Consider the following 19,065-nt stretch of genomic DNA (forward strand, 5'->3'; position numbering starts at 1 on the left):
ATTTGAGACATATATTTAACACATCCCCTCCTACCCCTCTCTGTGTCTTCTTCTTCCGTCTGCCTGCCTGTCTGTCCACCTCATTGTCCCACCTTTATCCATCTGTGTATGCCCCCCCCCCCCTCTCTCTCTCTCTCTCTCTCTCTCTCTCTCTCTCTCTCTCTCTCTCTCTCTCTCCCCCCCCCCTTGTCCCCTCTCTCTAACCATGTTCCTCTCCTTCCCTCTGGCCACATCCTCCTTCCCCTTCCTCTTTCCATCTCTGCCTCCTCCTCTTCCACCTGCCCACCACCTCTCTACATCTCCCACCTGCTTCATTCAATTATTTGCCCCTGATGAATAGGGTGCCATGCAAAGCAGGTCAATAAAGCTGATCAATACTACAATATAACACACCTGTAATGCAGGTTAGATTACATGGCAAGGCTCACAAAACAGTTTCTTGCCCCTGACATGTACACTTACCTGCAAACCAGGTCGATTTGGCAGTCCGGTTCTGTTCCCACACAACAAATCTGTCTTGCAGTGCAGCCTATACATCATAGACAGGAAAAAAAAACACACATTTGAGTCCATATCTCCACTCCTATTTGAGCTAGGAGGTTATAAACCCCACACGTAGGTTAAACACACAACAGCAGCATGACCCAAGCTCAGGCATTTGAAAAATTTAAATATTTAATTATCAGGTCCGCCATATATGTAATTATCAGGTTGAGATATTAAATAAGCATAAGGGTGAACATCATTCTGTCTAGTTAATAATAAATCTTTTTTTACCATTTAAAGAAGCATCTACAGTGTTTTTCAATGGAATTGGGCATTTGCTACGGGAGGGAGGCGAGGGGTCAAACAAATTCACAATACTAATGCTTATTCCAACATCCCGGTCTTCAAGAGAGAGAACTATTGCAACAAATAGAAGATGCTCAAATGTTCTCAAACTTTACAGTAAGAGGGGACTTGTTACACAAAGCAACTTCCAGCACAGGAACCTAGCAATCTCTGTATGAGCTTATGAGCTCCCCATTCAATACAGTCAACAATCATGTGTAATCCAACACTATCCTACCTCTATACAATTCAATTTAGATGTATCTACCATTGCATACACTTCATTCAAAATAACTTACAAGTTAATCTGTTGTTGCTCAATATTGCCACAAGATTAGCAGTTAGCTTGGTATATACAGTGTTTCACTAAATGCCTCCTTAAGTTACGAAGCAATACGCAACGGAAATATTTCTTGTGGTAGGTCACCATAAGAAACGTTACACTGTCTGTGGAACTATGAGCATAGTTTATTGTGTTGTTATCCAAAGAATTACAGCAAAAAGATACAATTCTTTAAATGGAATAATAGTTGTTTCTATCATGCACTGGAACCAGTAACACCAGCAGTGTATAAATCAATTTAAATTGCATTCCTATCACTTTTAGTTTCAGGGGCAGATACCACACGCTGTACATAATACATGGCTGTGTTGTGGGTGATGGATGTTCTGGAGGTGAGAAGTTGATTTAAATGAGATGTTCAAATGTGTGTCCATGTTCCTGAATGCACAATGCAATTTGCCTTCTAAAGGATCTACGGACGAGATGTAACATCGCCAGTGTCACAGAGCAACATGCATCGTGTGCCATTTCAGATCATCTGGGGATGTGGGCTCAGTGACAAACACGATCCTTTAGATATCTGCACAAAAAGAAATCTAATGGTGTTAAATCGGGCAATCTTGCAGGCCATGAATGAGGACCATAGCATCCCAACCACCTTCCCGCAAACCTGCTGTTTAGTTCTTCCACAACAGTGTCCGCAGAATGGGCTGGGTGACCATCATGCTGCATCCACATATTGACTCTCGTGTGTAGACACACACGTTCAAGGAGACCACCCAAACTGTCGACTATAGGCGTGCAATATAATTCACCTGTCAGTGTACCTGGGAAGTAGTCTTGACCGATGATTTCATCCCCACGATTCCACAACATACGTTAATAGACCAACTACATTGACAGTCGACAGGTCGTACCCACCGAGGATTGTCTGTGGCCCAGTAGTGCATGTTACGGGGATTCACTGCACCATAATTTGTGAACGTGGACTCATTTGAGAACTAACACCTTACAAAGACTCCAGCATGAAATTACGCATGGCCCATTCACAGAATGTAACTCTTGTGTAGAAATCATTCCCATGCAGCTACTGGGTCAGTGACAGGCAGTACGGGTGAAACCTGTGGGCGTGTACTATACGACACACAGATGTGAGACTGACACCAGCGACTGCAGCAACGGCTAGTAAGCTGACATGTGGATTGTGGTGTACTGCAGCTAAAACCAACTCCATAAGAACGTAATGGCTGCCAGATCTCTTCACCTAGGATATCCCACAGCGTATGCTATGGCTGCTTCAGTGGCATCGTGTCGACACTCGCTGAGCATCAGCAACATGTAAACGTACTCATTGTTCGTGCATGCCATATTCATCTGATGCCAGTAACTGTGATATATTGATCCCCATTTGTTTGTGTGGCTCGAACTGTCAGGTACAGAGCTGTGTGCAGTGACACTTGGCAGTCTAACAGCACATCGAGGAAGCTTCTTGCTCCGTGACACTGGCGACATTACAACTCGGCCACACCATATCTAGAAGGTGCATTGCATAAGCGCAGTGTGTGTGGTATCTGTGCCTGAAACTTTGAAGGGTTGTAGCTACCAAATTAAAAGTGATAGGAATGTAATTTAAATTGATGTATATACAGCTGGTGTTACTGATTCCAGTGCATGATAGAAACAACTATCGTTCCATTTAAAAAATTGTATATTTTTGCTGTAACTCTTTGGACAATAACACAATAAACTATGTTCACAGCTCTGCAGACAGTGTAACATTTCTTACGGTGACCTACCGCAATAAATATTTCTACTGCCCATTACTTCGTAACATACAGAGGCAAACACATTTAGTGAAACACCCTGTATATATTTACAGCTGTATAGCATGTCAGTTTGCTGAGAGCAAATCATCTGTATTGGACACATCACACTGACTTTAACTTGAACATTCCATTCACATTCTAACTGCAAAGTGTAGCTGTAGCACAAAGATTTTACTAGTTTCAATCACTGTCACTTTCTGAATCACACTGGATCATTATTAAATTACTTATAGATCTCTGACATCCTCATATTCACAGCAGTGTTTCTTTGTGTTTAGTTACTGCATCCATAGTGAAACTGTTTTTACAGGTTATCTAATGCTTTGAGTTGCACTTCCTGTCAACTGTGGTGGATGTTACATAGATGATCATGTTTACTTGTCACCAGGCACCTGTAAGCAACAGAAACACAGACAGCTATAGTAACAATTTTATTAAGATGTTTCCAATATAACAGTGCAGCAAGAGTCAACTCAAGTGTTAGACACCACTTGTTTGCTTTGACCCATGACATATCTGTATTTCGTGATATCCTGTTGGTGTGGCATATTTGAATGTTGTTTGGTCTGCAGAGGGTGTGTTGGAGTGTGCGGTGGCACACACTAGTGTGGGATGTTCGTGTTTCTGAAATATTTGCGGGTGGCATTAGTGCCACTGGAGTCTCTGGCTGCTGTTAGTGATATTAATATTTGAACAGTTTATGGTTGTCTGTTATTGAAATATTTTGATATTGGCAGTTAAGGACAAAATATTCTTTTTCAGGTTTTTATTTATTAGTGTAGTATATTGTTTATGGGCAGAGAGTTAATTTTTTTTTTCCATTATGGATGTGACAACTAAGATCGCAAGCAGGTGTCGATATGGGGGCAATTTGTTAAGCATGATTAAATTTCTGTTTTGCTTCTGAATAATGGTACCACCCCAAACTGCGACTTCAAACTCCATGTGCAACTTTGAATTACAATGCAACAGCTCAGCAAACATTTCAAAATTATGTAGAATGCAAAATAAGTTACTGCAGATGTGTCTTTCTGCACCTACATCAATACCGATATTCCACAAGTCACTGTATGGTGCTTGACTACTAGTCATTTCCTTTGCTGTTCCACTTACAAATAGTGTGTGGGGAAAATGACTGCCTATATGCCTCCATATGAGCCCTCATTTTTTGTATACCTTATCTTCATGGTCTTTACAAGCAATGTTATGTTGGTGGGAGTAGAATAGTTTGGCAGTCAGTGCCAGTTTTCTATATGTTCTCAATAGTGTTTCTCGAAAAGAACATCTTCCCTTGAGGGATTTCTGTTTGAGTTCCTGAAGTCTCTCTATAACACTAGTGTTGTTTGAACCTACTGCTAACAAATCTAGCAGCCTGCCTCTGGATTGCTTTGATGTCTTCCTTCAATCCAATCTAGAATGGATCCCAAACACTCTAGCACTACTCAAGAATCTGTCACACCAGCATCCTATAAGCAGTCTCCTTTACAGGTAAACCACTCTTACCTAAAGTTCTTCCAATAAACTGAAGCTGACCATTTGCCTTCCCTACAACAGTTCTTACACGCTTGTTTCATTTCATATCGCTCTGCTACGTTATGCCCAGATATTTAAAGAAGTTGACCGTGTAAAGCTGGTCACAAGTAATAATGTACCTGACCATTGCAGGTTTGTTCTTTCTCCTCATCCCATTATCCTCGTTTTGCTTTTGTTGATGTTCATCTTATGTCCTCCTTTCAAGACACTGCCCATTCCGTTCAGCTGCTGTTCCAGGTCCTTTGCTCTCTGACAGAATTACAATGTCATCGGTGAACCTCAAAGGTTTCATTTCTTCCCCATGGATTTTAATTCCTATTCCAAATTTTTCTTTTGTTTCCTTTACCTATGAATTAGCAGTTTACAATTCCAGAGGGGTGGAAACTGCATCTTCATTGAAAAAAGGAGTACTGTAAAACTACTTTGTGTCTGTAACTCTTCTTGTGACTGACAGATTGCAGTGCTATGGAAATGGAAGGGGGGGGGGGGGGGGCTCCAATTCAGTTGGAAAGGGTGTCGAAATCGTTTTAGCCTTTCAGAAGGCAAGCTGGCCCATAGTTGTTGGAAATTGTATATGAAATTGCAGCTGTTACTGCGAGACAGAGTTGACATCCAAGCTGGTCGCACACATGCTCTATTGGGGGACAGATTTGGATATCTATCAGGGCAGGGGTGTACCTCACCATTACAGAAGCTTCCTAGGCACATGTGCCATGTGTGGATGAGCACTGTGTGTTGAAAAATGGCACTACCATACTGTTGTACCGGAGGTAACACATGAGGACGCAGGATGTTCATGATATGCTGTTGCACCATTAGCGTTCCTAAATCACTAACAGCTGTGACCTGCAGTCATACCTGATGGCTCCCCACACTATGATGCCTGCAATAATACTGCTGTGCCTCTTCAAAACATTTGAAAAATAGGACCTCTCCAAAGATTGATACTATACTTGCTAACAATAATCATTTGGGGTAGTGCAGAACCACTATTCATTGCTGAATACAATGCAATGCCTCTGTAGTTCATGCTCCCCAGTCATAGCACCACTCCAAATGCAATTGTTTGTGTTGTGATGTTAACAGCAACCTACGCATTGTGTAGCAATTTCCTAGTCCGGCTGTTGCACCAATGGTGCAGCATGGAACAGAAGGTTGCATGGAGTCCAGAGTGATCACTAAACATCTGACGCTGTTCATGCCCCTTATATACCCTACCAGACCTGGTAAAAAGACTGAACACAAACAACATTAATGCAGTTCTACCTGTCATGGAGAATTTACATACCTGACAATCGTGTGCAAGTGTAGGAAAAGTTCTATTGACATCTGACTACTTCTGGGTGCTCCACATTCTTTGTGTCAGCATATGTACATTAAAAAAGAAAAAGGCGACGAAACCTTATTCATTTGTAGGTACTTTAATACAGACTGTAAAAAAACGCAGAGTGCAAGAACTGAGATAATGAATCTGTTCATCTCTTACAATCTAGAAATCAAGTTGCATTACCAAACATGAGAAACTTCTTGCACAGAAGACCAACTTCAATTAAATAATACTTAATGTCCTTCAGCATCAATACAAATCAGAAACACATATACTTAAGGCAGAGGTAGAATACTACTACAGGCAAACCACAAGGTTCCACTTGTAAAGTAATTAGTCACAGAACAGCAAACCAACCACACCCAGAACTAGATCAACTAGATTTTACAGCGAAAAGGGAGTCGAAGCATTTATACACTATTCACAATGCGTATGTCGTACAAGCTTAACACCTCCTGAAGGACATGGCGGTGAAACTCATCTTTCAGCTTATCATCAGAGCAGAACCACCATTAACACAAAGGTTCCTTCAACTTTTGGAATAGGTGGTAGTCACCGAGTGCCATGTCTGGACTGTATGGCGGGTGGATGACAAAAGTTTTTGCATGAGACTGACGGTTTGACAGGCGAACTGTACGTGGGCGTTCTCATGGAGAATGCTTATGGCCTTGGTCAACATTCGTCTTCTCCAATTCTGAATTGCCCTTTTGAGTTTTTTCAGTGTTTCACAGTACCAATCACCATTCACTGTTGTCCCAGCAGACAGAATGTCAGCCAACAGTACCCACTTCTGATCCCTAAACACAGTTGCCATGACTTTACTGGGAGGCACTGTTTGTTTGAATTTTCATGGCTTGAGTGTAGAGGGATGCCACAAACCACATGACTATTGTTTCAGCTCAGGCATGAAGTGGAATGACCGCTTTTATCACATGTGACAATCGAGTCCAAGGAGCTGACCTTTTTGACTGCATTGCGTTGAAGAAATGCGGAGGAAGAATCAACTCACTGACATTGTGGTCTTCTGTCAGGGTATGCAGTATCCACCTTGCACACATCTTCAGATATTGCAATTTATCTGTTAAAAGCCTTTGGATGATGCTTCAGGAAATTCCAGGAACCAAAATTCAGTGAGCATCCAGAGTGATCCTCTGATCTTTGTGCTTGGTTTCTACAACCTTCACAACTGGCGCTTTGGAAACTGACACCCTACCGCTCTTGCAGTAGCTTGTTTTGCATTTTGCATATTGCATGTTTTTAAAATGTTTGTTGAGCTGGTGCACTGTAATTCAAAGCTGCAAATGGATTTTGCAGTGACAGGTGATAAGTTTCAACCAGTTTAATACTTTTTGCATTCAAAAATTGAATAACTGTTAACATCTCATCTGATAGTAGCATTCAATGAGAGCCCCCTTTTGAATGGCTATCAAGCCAAGACTGAGCTTCCAAGTAACATTCAAGTCAAGTGCACGTCTGTTTAGGAGTGAAAGAAACAGGACTCAAGAATGTCACCAACAACCGTATTAACAGTTTCACTATGTCCCCTAAAAATAGGAGACCTCACTTCTGGGGTTGTCCTTGTAGCTTTCCCACTTAAAAATAGAAATTTAAAAATAACCTACATAAGCAACTGAAACACTCTTAGTGTAAAAAGAGGTCATGTGCTTAGAAATGAGAGTCTACAGCATTTCTACAATGAGCAATAATGCCTGTCAACTGATCGATTTTTAGAAAGTATAATACATGACTGTGGAGCATAACAAAAAGTGCCACAATGTTGGAAACTGACAAACTCACAAGAAATTCACACAATAAAATCAAATAGATTTAAACATTATAAAATAAGAAAAAGAAAAAACAAAGAATATTAATAACACTTAGTCGAATGAAAATTCTTGAATTACCAGCAATACAATGGATCTTTTTAGCAATTTTTTAATGTAGCTGAGAAAAATTTAACTCATAAAAGTTATATGCATACAACACCAAATACAGAGTTGGTACATCAAACAACAGTTCTAATGGTGGTGGACATACAGGAAGTACAGCAAGAAATTTGTCTAATGCGCATAAAAGATACCACAAGAGACGGGTCACTGGCTACGCCATCATCGGTATACCATCCTTCATCCCTCGAGGTTCAATCAGCATGATAGCAGAGAATCTACCTAAGATAACTGTCAGAACCAGTTTACGACATAATGGCGGAATGTATTTGGTATTAGGAAATTCTGACAAGAATATGTTAGGGAGTGTAATGGAGTTGAATCAAGAGGCATAGGTTGTAGCTGGTAGATAGGTCTGTGGCATCGTAGTGCTCATGAAGCACAGTACCCTGGACGGGTCTCTTACGGACGAGACGTAGAGTTAGGATGTAAGTGATAGTTCTCTTGATATTAAGATCACAAATATGACTGTACTGGTTTTATCATGGACTTCTTTTTGTAAATAATTAATGTTAATCTCTTCTTACACAACTTATGTGTGTTTCACAATGTAGTGATAATACACTATTATGTAACATTTTTTTTTAGTTTTTTTTTAGTGGAAGAAAAGTTTGTAATACTTAAGGACCAGTACAGCACCTAATGTACAGAAGTACCACCAGTAACATGAAACAAACAAACCAGCAAACAAATTCTCAGGTAGCACTACCAAGAAAAAACAAATATTACAAATGCCATAGCTATCACTTCAATCCAGGTGGAATTTGGCACAATCTCATAGAATTTTATTTCAATTCCCACAACGAATGCAAATAAAATCACAACTTACGCAAATTTACATGCTCACACAGTCTGACAATGAAGTATCAATACCATCTCCTGAGGCTTAGTGGCTCCCACTAGGTCTTTGCCCTTACTGGTTAACTTTTCACTGTCACTTTACATTGCATCTGAAATTTGTACAGAGTACCATTTTCTTTGTATATCACAAAGATATATTTTTATTTGGTTATTATGTGGTACTTCTCAGAGGCCGAAAGCTAACAAGGGGCAGATGGTAGCAACCTTGAAAATCCCTGTTTGAACAAAGGAGAAAAAGAAAGGGCTATCATGGGTACCAACCTTTTAGAAACTATTTCTTTTTTACTTACCAATGAACATTAATTTTCAGATAGGAGAAATCCAACACTGGAAAAATGAAGGGTGGGGTCAAAAAATTCATGAGTAAATGCACAAACCTGGAAAGGGGCACTTGGAAAATTAAGCTCAACACAGAAAATGCTGGCACAGCCTCATGCACTAGGTAGTGGAACAACTGACCATGTATTGCATACCATTACATAAAGACAGCAAAAATACAAGAAATTGGCTGGCAAGTACATACCTTCAGGAAGTGAAATTTTAAATTCTTTAATTTTCGCATTTTAAAGTAGAAAATCTGTCTCCAATTGCCCTCACAACAGGTGGGTTTCCCGCAAGCTGAGGCCTAAGTGAGCTGTATATGAGGAAGGAATTAACATGTTTGAGAGGTGGAACATTTTTTCTGCTTTAAAATATTTTTAAATGTGTTTCTCAGCAGCAATTGGAATGCCACCCACTGAATGTAAGTACTGATAAGCCATCCTGCTTTGAATTTGACAGTTGACTCAAGTGAACTTTCCTTTTGATACTAAAAAATAATTATATAAAGACTGACTAACATATAAATTGCTACCTCACAATAACTACAACTCACTCATAGTGTGTTGGCTATACCACATCCCGTGCACTAGTAAATATTTATGCTGGAAGAACTAGAGCAGTGATATTCAACCTGCATACGCATACCACCAGGGGTACATGACGACTTCATAGGGGGTATGTAAAATTTAAAATATACATACTATGAGTATACTGTAATATGTTTCCTGAATTATCACAAATAATGAAAACTATTACAGCCAGAGGGATCTGAATTGTCTTCTATCCAAGAATCCATTTTACTTACTCTACTTGTATACCTAACAACAATGTTTTACAGCTGCACTAGCTAATGATTTATACTGTTTGTTTCAAAACACTGCCAACAATAAGAGTGGCTCCAAATGTACATTACTGACTGATTTACAATCTTTCCGTACCCGGTGTATTTTCATGACTTATCCTGGTAGAATTTTGCACAGAGCACAACTTAATCATAGGTAACACTTGGTTCAAAAATCATAAAAGAAGGCTGTATACATGGAAGAAGCCTGGAGATACTGGCAGGTTTCAGATAGATTTATATAATGGTACGACAGAGATTTAGGAAGCTGGTTTTAAATTGTAAGACATTTCCAGGGGCAGATGTGGACTCTGACCACAATCTGTTGATTATGACCTGTAGATTAAAACTGAAGAAACTGCAAAAAGGTGGGAATTTAAGGAGATGGAACCTGGATAAACTAAAAGAACCAGAGGTTGTACAGAGTTTCAAGGAGAGCATAAGGGAACATTTGACAGCAATGGGGGAAAGAAACACAGTAGAAGAAGAATGGGTAGCACTGAGGGATGAGGTAGTGAAGGCAGCAGAGGATCAAGTAGGTAAAAAGACGATGGCTAGTAGAAATCCTTGGGTAACAGAAGAAATATTGAATTTAATTGATGAAAGGAGAAAATATAAAAATGCAGTAAATGAAGCAGGCAAAAAGGAATACAAACGTCTCAAAAATGACATCGACAGGAAGTGCAAAATGGCTAAGCAGAGATGGCTAGAGGACAAATGTAAGGATGTAGAGGCTTATCTCACTAGAGGTAAGATAGATACTGCCTACAGGAAAATTAAGGAGACCTTTGGAGAAAAGAGGACCACTTGTATGAATATTAAGAGCTCAGATGGAAACCCAGTTCTAACTAAAGAAGGGAAAGCAGAAAGGTGGAAGGAGTATATAGAGGGTCTATACAAGGGCGATGTACTTGAGGACAATGTTATGGAAATGGAAGAGGATGAAGATGAAGATGAAGATGAAATGGGAGATACGATACTGCGTGAAGAGTTTGACAGAGCACTGAAAGACCTGAGTCGAAACAAGGCCCCTGGAGTAGACAACATTCCATTGGAACTACTGACGGCCTTGGGAGAGCTAGTCCTGACAAAACTCTACCATCTGGTGAGCAAGATGTATGAGACAGGTGAAATACCCTCAGACTTCAAGAAGAATATAATAATTCCAATCCCAAAGAAAGTAGGTGTTGACAGATGTGAAAATTACCGAACTATCAGTTTAATAAGTCACAGATGCAAATTAGTAATGCGAGTTCTTTACAGACGAATGGAAAAACTAGAAGAAGCCGACCTCGGGGAAGATCAGTTTGGATTCCGTAGAAATGTTGGAACACGTGAGGCAATACTGACCCTAAGACTTATCTTAGAAGCTAGATTAAGGAAGGGCAAACCTACGTTTCTAGCATTTGTAGACTTAGAGAAAGCTTTTGACAATGTTGACTGGAATACTCTCTTTCAAATTCTGAAGGTGGCAGGGGTAAAATACAGGGAGCGAAAGGCTATTTACAATTTGTACAGAAACCAGATGGCAGTTATAAGAGTCGAGGGACATGAAAGGGAAGCAGTGGTTGGGAAGGGAGTGAGACAGGGCTATAGTCTATCCCCGATGCTATTCAATCTGTATATTGAGCAAGCAGTGAAGGAAACAAAAGGAAAATTCTGAGTAGGTATTAAAGTCCATGCAGAAGAAATAAAAACTTTGAGGTTCGCCGATGACATCGTAATTCTGTCAGAGACAGCAAAGGACTTGGAAGAGCAGTTGAATGGAATGGACAGTGTCTTGAGAGGAGTGTATAAGATGAACATCAACAAAAGCAAAACGAGGATAATGGAATGTAGTAGAGTTAAGTCGGGTGATGCTGACGGAATTAGACTAGGAAATGAAACACTTAAAGTAGTAAAGGAGTTTTGCTATTTGGGGAGCAAAATAACTGACGATGGTCGAAGCAGAGAGGATATAAAATGTAGACTGGCAATGGCAAGGAAAGTGTATCTGAAGAAGAGAAGTTTGTTAACATCGAGTATAGATTTAAGTGTCAGGAAGTCATTTCTGAAAGTATTTGTATGGAGTGTAGCCATGTAAGGAAGTGAATCATGGACGATAAATAGTTTGGACAAGAAGAGAATAGAAGCTTTCGAAATGTGGTGCTACATGAGAATGCTGAAGATTAGATGGGTAGATCACATAACTAATGAGGAAGTATTGAATCGGATTGGGGAGAAGAGAAGTTTGTGGCATAACTTGACCAGAAGAAGGGATTGGTTGGTAGGACATGTTCTGAGGCATCAAGGGATCACCAATTTAGTATTGGAGGGCAGCGTGGAGGGTAAAAATCTTAGAGGGAGACCAAGAGATGACTACACTAAGCAGATTCAGAAGGATGTAGGCTGCAGTAGGTACTGGGAGATGAAGAAGCTTGCACAGGATAGAGTAGCATGGAGAGCTGCATCAAACCAGTTTCAGGACTGAAGACCACAACAACAACAACAACAACATGTGCAGGTTTGTTTTCTTTACTCACAGGCCTCACTTCTCATTATTTATATTTGTGAACTAACTTTCAGATTATCACTGCTGAATTTATTTTCTGCATTGTGGTATGGAACTATATGTTTTAACTTTCTTTGTAAGATGGATAAATTTGTTACAGGAGGAAAATATAAAATCAATTAAACAAGTAATAGTGGTGTTCAACGACCACCAGTAAAAAAACAATGTGTGTTCCACAAAAGGGCATCACTGAAAACAGTGTTAAAAGTTGAACCACCTATGAGCAAGTCCAAAAACCCAAGAAATGTGACAAACTTATGTTACAGTGAATCTTACATTAAATATGGATTTGTATCAAATATGTGTGTTTCACTACTTCCCCTCTGAATTATTTGCAACCAAACTCTGTCGAATAATTCTATAAACCCATCCCTACGTCACCAACATTTGGTAACCAGTCCCGCCTATCAAAAAATACAAGTCGATAACATTTTTCAGGTGCATAGCAAAAAATTACAATAAAATTTCAAATGTTATAAAAAATGACAAAGCTGGTACTGGAGAAATCTATGAGTTGGTGTTGCTAGTTGCAAAAAATACATCATCTTATATCGCAGTTGAATCTCTTCTTATTCCTGCTTCTTTGATTATAGCAGAAAAAGTTACACAAAAATTCCACTAAAGTAATTAATATAACTCCAAATTCTGACAACAGTAGGGCATAGAATTCATGATATGGCACAAGATATTGTTGATCAAATAGCAGAAAATAATAAACTGAACAAAAGATTTGCCATTCAAATCAATGAACAGGTGGCAGTGTCTGATGAAGCTGAACTACTTACACATGTTCGAAATTCTGGGATTAAAAAGGGTGCTATTGCTAATGAAATTCTAGGATATATACAATTACCAAAATACAACTCTGGAGAGGAAATTTTTAAATCTCTCTACAATCTTATAAGATTAAAATTAAGTTTGTCATGGGACTGGTGAGTAAGTTTGTCATGGGACTGGTGAGTAAGTTTGTCATGGGACTGGTGAGTAAGTTTGTCATGGGAGTGGTGAGTACGTTTGTCATGGGAGTGGTGAGTACGTTTGTCATGGGAGTGGTGAGTACGTTTGTCATGGGAGTGGTGAGTACGTTTGTCATGGGAGTGGTGAGTACGTTTGTCATGGGAGTGGTGAGTACGTTTGTCATGGGAGTGGTGAGTACGTTTGTCATGGGAGTGGTGAGTACGTTTGTCATGGGAGTGGTGAGTACGTTTGTCATGGGAGTGGTGAGTACGTTTGTCATGGGAGTGGTGAGTACGTTTGTCATGGGAGTGGTGAGTACGTTTGTCATGGGAGTGGTGAGTACGTTTGTCATGGGAGTGGTGAGTACGTTTGTCATGGGAGTGGTGAGTACGTTTGTCATGGGAGTGGTGAGTACGTTTGTCATGGGAGTGGTGAGTACGTTTGTCATGGGAGTGGTGAGTACGTTTGTCATGGGACTGGTGAGTACGTTTGTCATGGGACTGGTGAGTACGTTTGTCATGGGACTGGTGAGTACGTTTGTCATGGGACTGGTGAGTACGTTTGTCATGGGACTGGTGAGTACGTTTGTCATGGGACTGGTGAGTACGTTTGTCATGGGACTGGTGAGTACGTTTGTCATGGGACTGGTGAGTACGTTTGTCATGGGACTGGTGAGTACGTTTGTCATGGGACTGGTGAGTACGTTTGTCATGGGACTGGTGAGTACGTTTGTCATGGGACTGGTGAGTACGTTTGTCATGGGACTGGTGAGTACGTTTGTCATGGGACTGGTGAGTACGTTTGTCATGGGACTGGTGAGTACGTTTGTCATGGGACTGGTGAGTACGTTTGTCATGGGACTGGTGAGTACGTTTGTCATGGGACTGGTGAGTACGTTTGTCATGGGACTGGTGAGTACGTTTGTCATGGGACTGGTGAGTACGTTTGTCATGGGACTGGTGAGTACGTTTGTCATGGGACTGGTGAGTACGTTTGTCATGGGACTGGTGAGTACGTTTGTCATGGGACTGGTGAGTACGTTTGTCATGGGACTGGTGAGTACGTTTGTCATGGGACTGGTGAGTACGTTTGTCATGGGACTGGTGAGTACGTTTGTCATGGGACTGGTGAGTACGTTTGTCATGGGACTGGTGAGTACGTTTGTCATGGGACTGGTGAGTACGTTTGTCATGGGACTGGTGAGTACGTTTGTCATGGGACTGGTGAGTACGTTTGTCATGGGACTGGTGAGTACGTTTGTCATGGGACTGGTGAGTACGTTTGTCATGGGACTGGTGAGTACGTTTGTCATGGGACTGGTGAGTACGTTTGTCATGGGACTGGTGAGTACGTTTGTCATGGGACTGGTGAGTACGTTTGTCATGGGACTGGTGAGTACGTTTGTCATGGGACTGGTGAGTACGTTTGTCATGGGACTGGTGAGTACGTTTGTCATGGGACTGGTGAGTACGTTTGTCATGGGACTGGTGAGTACGTTTGTCATGGGACTGGTGAGTACGTTTGTCATGGGACTGGTGAGTACGTTTGTCATGGGACTGGTGAGTACGTTTGTCATGGGACTGGTGAGTACGTTTGTCATGGGACTGGTGAGTACGTTTGTCATGGGACTGGTGAGTACGTTTGTCATGGGACTGGTGAGTACGTTTGTCATGGGACTGGTGAGTACGTTTGTCATGGGACTGGTGAGTACGTTTGTCATGGGACTGGTGAGTACGTTTGTCATGGGACTGGTGAGTACGTTTGTCATGGGACTGGTGAGTACGTTTGTCATGGGACTGGTGAGTACGTTTGTCATGGGACTGGTGAGTACGTTTGTCATGGGACTGGTGAGTACGTTTGTCATGGGACTGGTGAGTACGTTTGTCATGGGACTGGTGAGTACGTTTGTCATGGGACTGGTGAGTACGTTTGTCATGGGACTGGTGAGTACGTTTGTCATGGGACTGGTGAGTACGTTTGTCATGGGACTGGTGAGTACGTTTGTCATGGGACTGGTGAGTACGTTTGTCATGGGACTGGTGAGTACGTTTGTCATGGGACTGGTGAGTACGTTTGTCATGGGACTGGTGAGTACGTTTGTCATGGGACTGGTGAGTACGTTTGTCATGGGACTGGTGAGTACGTTTGTCATGGGACTGGTGAGTACGTTTGTCATGGGACTGGTGAGTACGTTTGTCATGGGACTGGTGAGTACGTTTGTCATGGGACTGGTGAGTACGTTTGTCATGGGACTGGTGAGTACGTTTGTCATGGGACTGGTGAGTACGTTTGTCATGGGACTGGTGAGTACGTTTGTCATGGGACTGGTGAGTACGTTTGTCATGGGACTGGTGAGTACGTTTGTCATGGGACTGGTGAGTACGTTTGTCATGGGACTGGTGAGTACGTTTGTCATGGGACTGGTGAGTACGTTTGTCATGGGACTGGTGAGTACGTTTGTCATGGGACTGGTGAGTACGTTTGTCATGGGACTGGTGAGTAAGTTTGTCATGGGACTGGTGAGTAAGTTTGTCATGGGACTGGTGAGTAAGTTTGTCATGGGACTGGTGAGTAAGTTTGTCATGGGACTGGTGAGTAAGTTTGTCATGGGACTGGTGAGTAAGTTTGTCATGGGACTGGTGAGTAAGTTTGTCATGGGACTGGTGAGTAAGTTTGTCATGGGACTGGTGAGTAAGTTTGTCATGGGACTGGTGAGTAAGTTTGTCATGGGACTGGTGAGTAAGTTTGTCATGGGACTGGTGAGTAAGTTTGTCATGGGACTGGTGAGTAAGTTTGTCATGGGACTGGTGAGTAAGTTTGTCATGGGACTGGTGAGTAAGTTTGTCATGGGACTGGTGAGTAGGTTTGTCATGGGACTGGTGAGTAAGTTTGTCATGGGACTGGTGAGTAAGTTTGTCATGGGACTGGTGAGTAAGTTTGTCATGGGACTGGTGAGTAAGTTTGTCATGGGACTGGTGAGTAAGTTTGTCATGGGACTGGTGAGTAAGTTTGTCATGGGACTGGTGAGTAAGTTTGTCATGGGACTGGTGAGTAAGTTTGTCATGGGACTGGTGAGTAAGTTTGTCATGGGACTGGTGAGTAAGTTTGTCATGGGACTGGTGAGTAAGTTTGTCATGGGACTGGTGAGTAAGTTTGTCATGGGACTGGTGAGTAAGTTTGTCATGGGACTGGTGTTTCTTTTCAAAAGTGTGTGGAGTTAGGAGCTAAACAAAATTGTTTTTGCATGCCAAGGTACACTGTTTATCATGAGGGCACATACTGACTTGTCTTTCTGGACTTAAAAATGAGGTAAAATGATTCCTTACAAAATTGGAATCTGATATGATTAAACATTTTGAAAATGGAAAGCGGATTTCCCAGCGAGCTTATTTGCAGATATACAGGGTGCGTCAAAAAAATGTATACATGCTTTGAACTGTCATAGACAATTTATTTCCCATTCTACAAGGTTAAATGTCTGTGAGAAAGGAATGTTGTTTCTTCAACAGATGGCAGCAGTGGCAAGGAAGTAACTGCAACATGGCGGACATGTGTTTGAGCTTTTTAAGCATGGAAGCAGATAATTAAGTGATACTAGAAGTTTGAGAATGTAGCTGCGGTTCGAAGACAGTGGAGAAATGAGTATGGTACAGAACCACCTTCAAGGTTAACAATTACATGTCTATGAGACAAATTCGAAATTCATGGAATGGTGTGTGATGCGCATAAAGGTCGATCAGGACGACCTCGAACAGCTACAAGTGATGATTCCACAACTGCGGTCTTGGAACTGTTTCTGCATTCGCCTCAAAAATCTTCATGGCAAGCGGCACGTGAGAGTAATATAAGTGCTGGTAGTGTGCTACGCATTCTGAAGAAAGGCAAGTTTCCTGTGTACATTCCAAGGCTGGTGCAACAGCTAAGTGACGACAATCCAGATCGAAGGTTAGAATTTTGTTAATGGGTTCAGGAGATGGTGAGATGCGAACCGAGATTTATGGGTAGCATAATTTGGTCGAATGAAGCCCAATTCAAACTCAATGGAATTGTCGATAGGCAAAATTGTGTGTACTGGGCTCATGATAATCCTCACATATCAGTTTAAAAGGCTGTAAATTTGCCTGGTGTAAATGTGTGGTGTGGTTTGTCTGCAAGGGGACTCATTGGGCCTTTCTGCTTTGAAGGTATTGTTACTGGAGAAATGTACCTAACAATGCTTGCTTGGAGAAACGTACCTAACAATGCTTGCTTGGAGAAACATACCTAACAATGCTTAGTGGTGACTCATACTCAGAAATGTATTGATGCTGAAGGCCACCAGTTTGAACATTAGTCACATTTGCAAAGTACATTTATTTTTCTAATTGGACTTTAAGTTTTCCATTTAGAAATTTAACATAGTAGAACAGGAAATAAATTTTCTGTGACACTTCAAAGTGTGTATACATTTTTTTGGTGCACCCTGTATTCAACAAATTAAAAAAGCTCAACCTTCAACTCCGAGGTTTTGATTATATTTTTGAGGCTTATGAGAAAGTAAAGGGATTTTTATTTTGGATTGATTGTGTTAATAAAGAGGATATTGCAGTTGCTCCAACTGTGTTAGAAAACAGTGGGAAAATGACGTTAGGCTTGCTGATGGACTTTTGGAAACAGTGAAATGCCACCTAAAAAAACCTCATGTGTCAGTTTTTAAAATACTTTGCAGAAATTGAGAAATGCAATAAAACACAAGAATGGATTACAGATTCATTTTGTATCACCACCAATTCCCCCTATCTTCTTACAAAATTAAAAGAAAGTCTTTTGGAAATGTCCATTGACACTTTACTGAAAATAAAAATAGAAAAACATGTCACCATGTGATTTGTTGTCTAGTGCACACAAAAAGTAAACTGAACTCCACAACACTGCAATTAAACACCCACTTTTTACTAATTTTATAATCTATTTTAGATATAAAAAAAAGCACTCCGTCTTGAGGCCACAAGTGGCCCATCGGGACCATCCGACCGCCGTGTCATCCTCAACTGAGGATGCGGATAGAAGGGGTGTGTGGTCAGCACACTGCTCTCCCGGTCGTTATGATGGTTTTCTTTGACCGGAGACGCTACTATTCGGTTGATTAGCTCCTCAGTTGGCATCACGAGGCTGAGTGCACCCCGAAAAATGGCAACAGCGCAAGGCGGCCCGGATGGTCACCCATCCAAGTGCCCAGCATGCCCGACAGCGCTTAACATCTGTGATCTGACGGGAAGCGGTGTATCTACTGCGGCAAGGCCGTTGCCTATTTTAGATATGGTTATGTATAATTTGAAGTAAGGTTCACTCTTTGGACTCTGCCTAGGAGCAAAGACTAAAATGGAAAATTTTTTGGAAGAAATAACAATGGGCTACAGTATCCATCAAAAGCATAAGCACAGACATAGATGGCATCAGATCCGGGAAAAGTAGTAAAAATGGAAAGACTAACTATGTGTCCAGGTACACTTACTGCAGTATAGAATTTAATAACAGACAGGTTCTTGTTAATATGGGCAATTACCTCACCTGACTTGGAGTAGTGCTATAGAATACAGAATGAAAGTCACTACTGGTACTGGTTCTACCAGCCTCAATAACACATGAGTTAGTTAAGAACGGAATTTTTATTACAAAATTTTATGTGAAGTATTCAAAATTGTGTCGACACAACTTGTTATTTCTTTGTTCCATGAGAGAAAAAGCAGTAGCTTAGTGAAGAGCATCTTCAGAGCTGTAAGAATTCAAAACAAAAACCAACAGCACA

General features: G+C 41.1%; 1 long non-coding RNA gene across 1 annotated transcript in view; it reads right to left on the minus strand.

Moving 5' to 3' along the window:
• Nucleotides 1-462: 462 nt before the first annotated feature.
• Nucleotides 463-19,065, minus strand: part of LOC126298621 (uncharacterized) — a 108,011-nt gene continuing 89,408 nt past the window's right edge. Inside the window, exon 3 of the long non-coding RNA XR_007552631.1 lies at nt 463-3,332. This is a non-coding gene — a long non-coding RNA (uncharacterized LOC126298621). The remainder of the gene's footprint in view (nt 3,333-19,065) is intronic.

Source organism: Schistocerca gregaria, chromosome X (assembly GCF_023897955.1).
Source record: "Schistocerca gregaria isolate iqSchGreg1 chromosome X, iqSchGreg1.2, whole genome shotgun sequence".
Classification (NCBI taxonomy): Eukaryota; Metazoa; Arthropoda; class Insecta; order Orthoptera; family Acrididae; genus Schistocerca; species Schistocerca gregaria.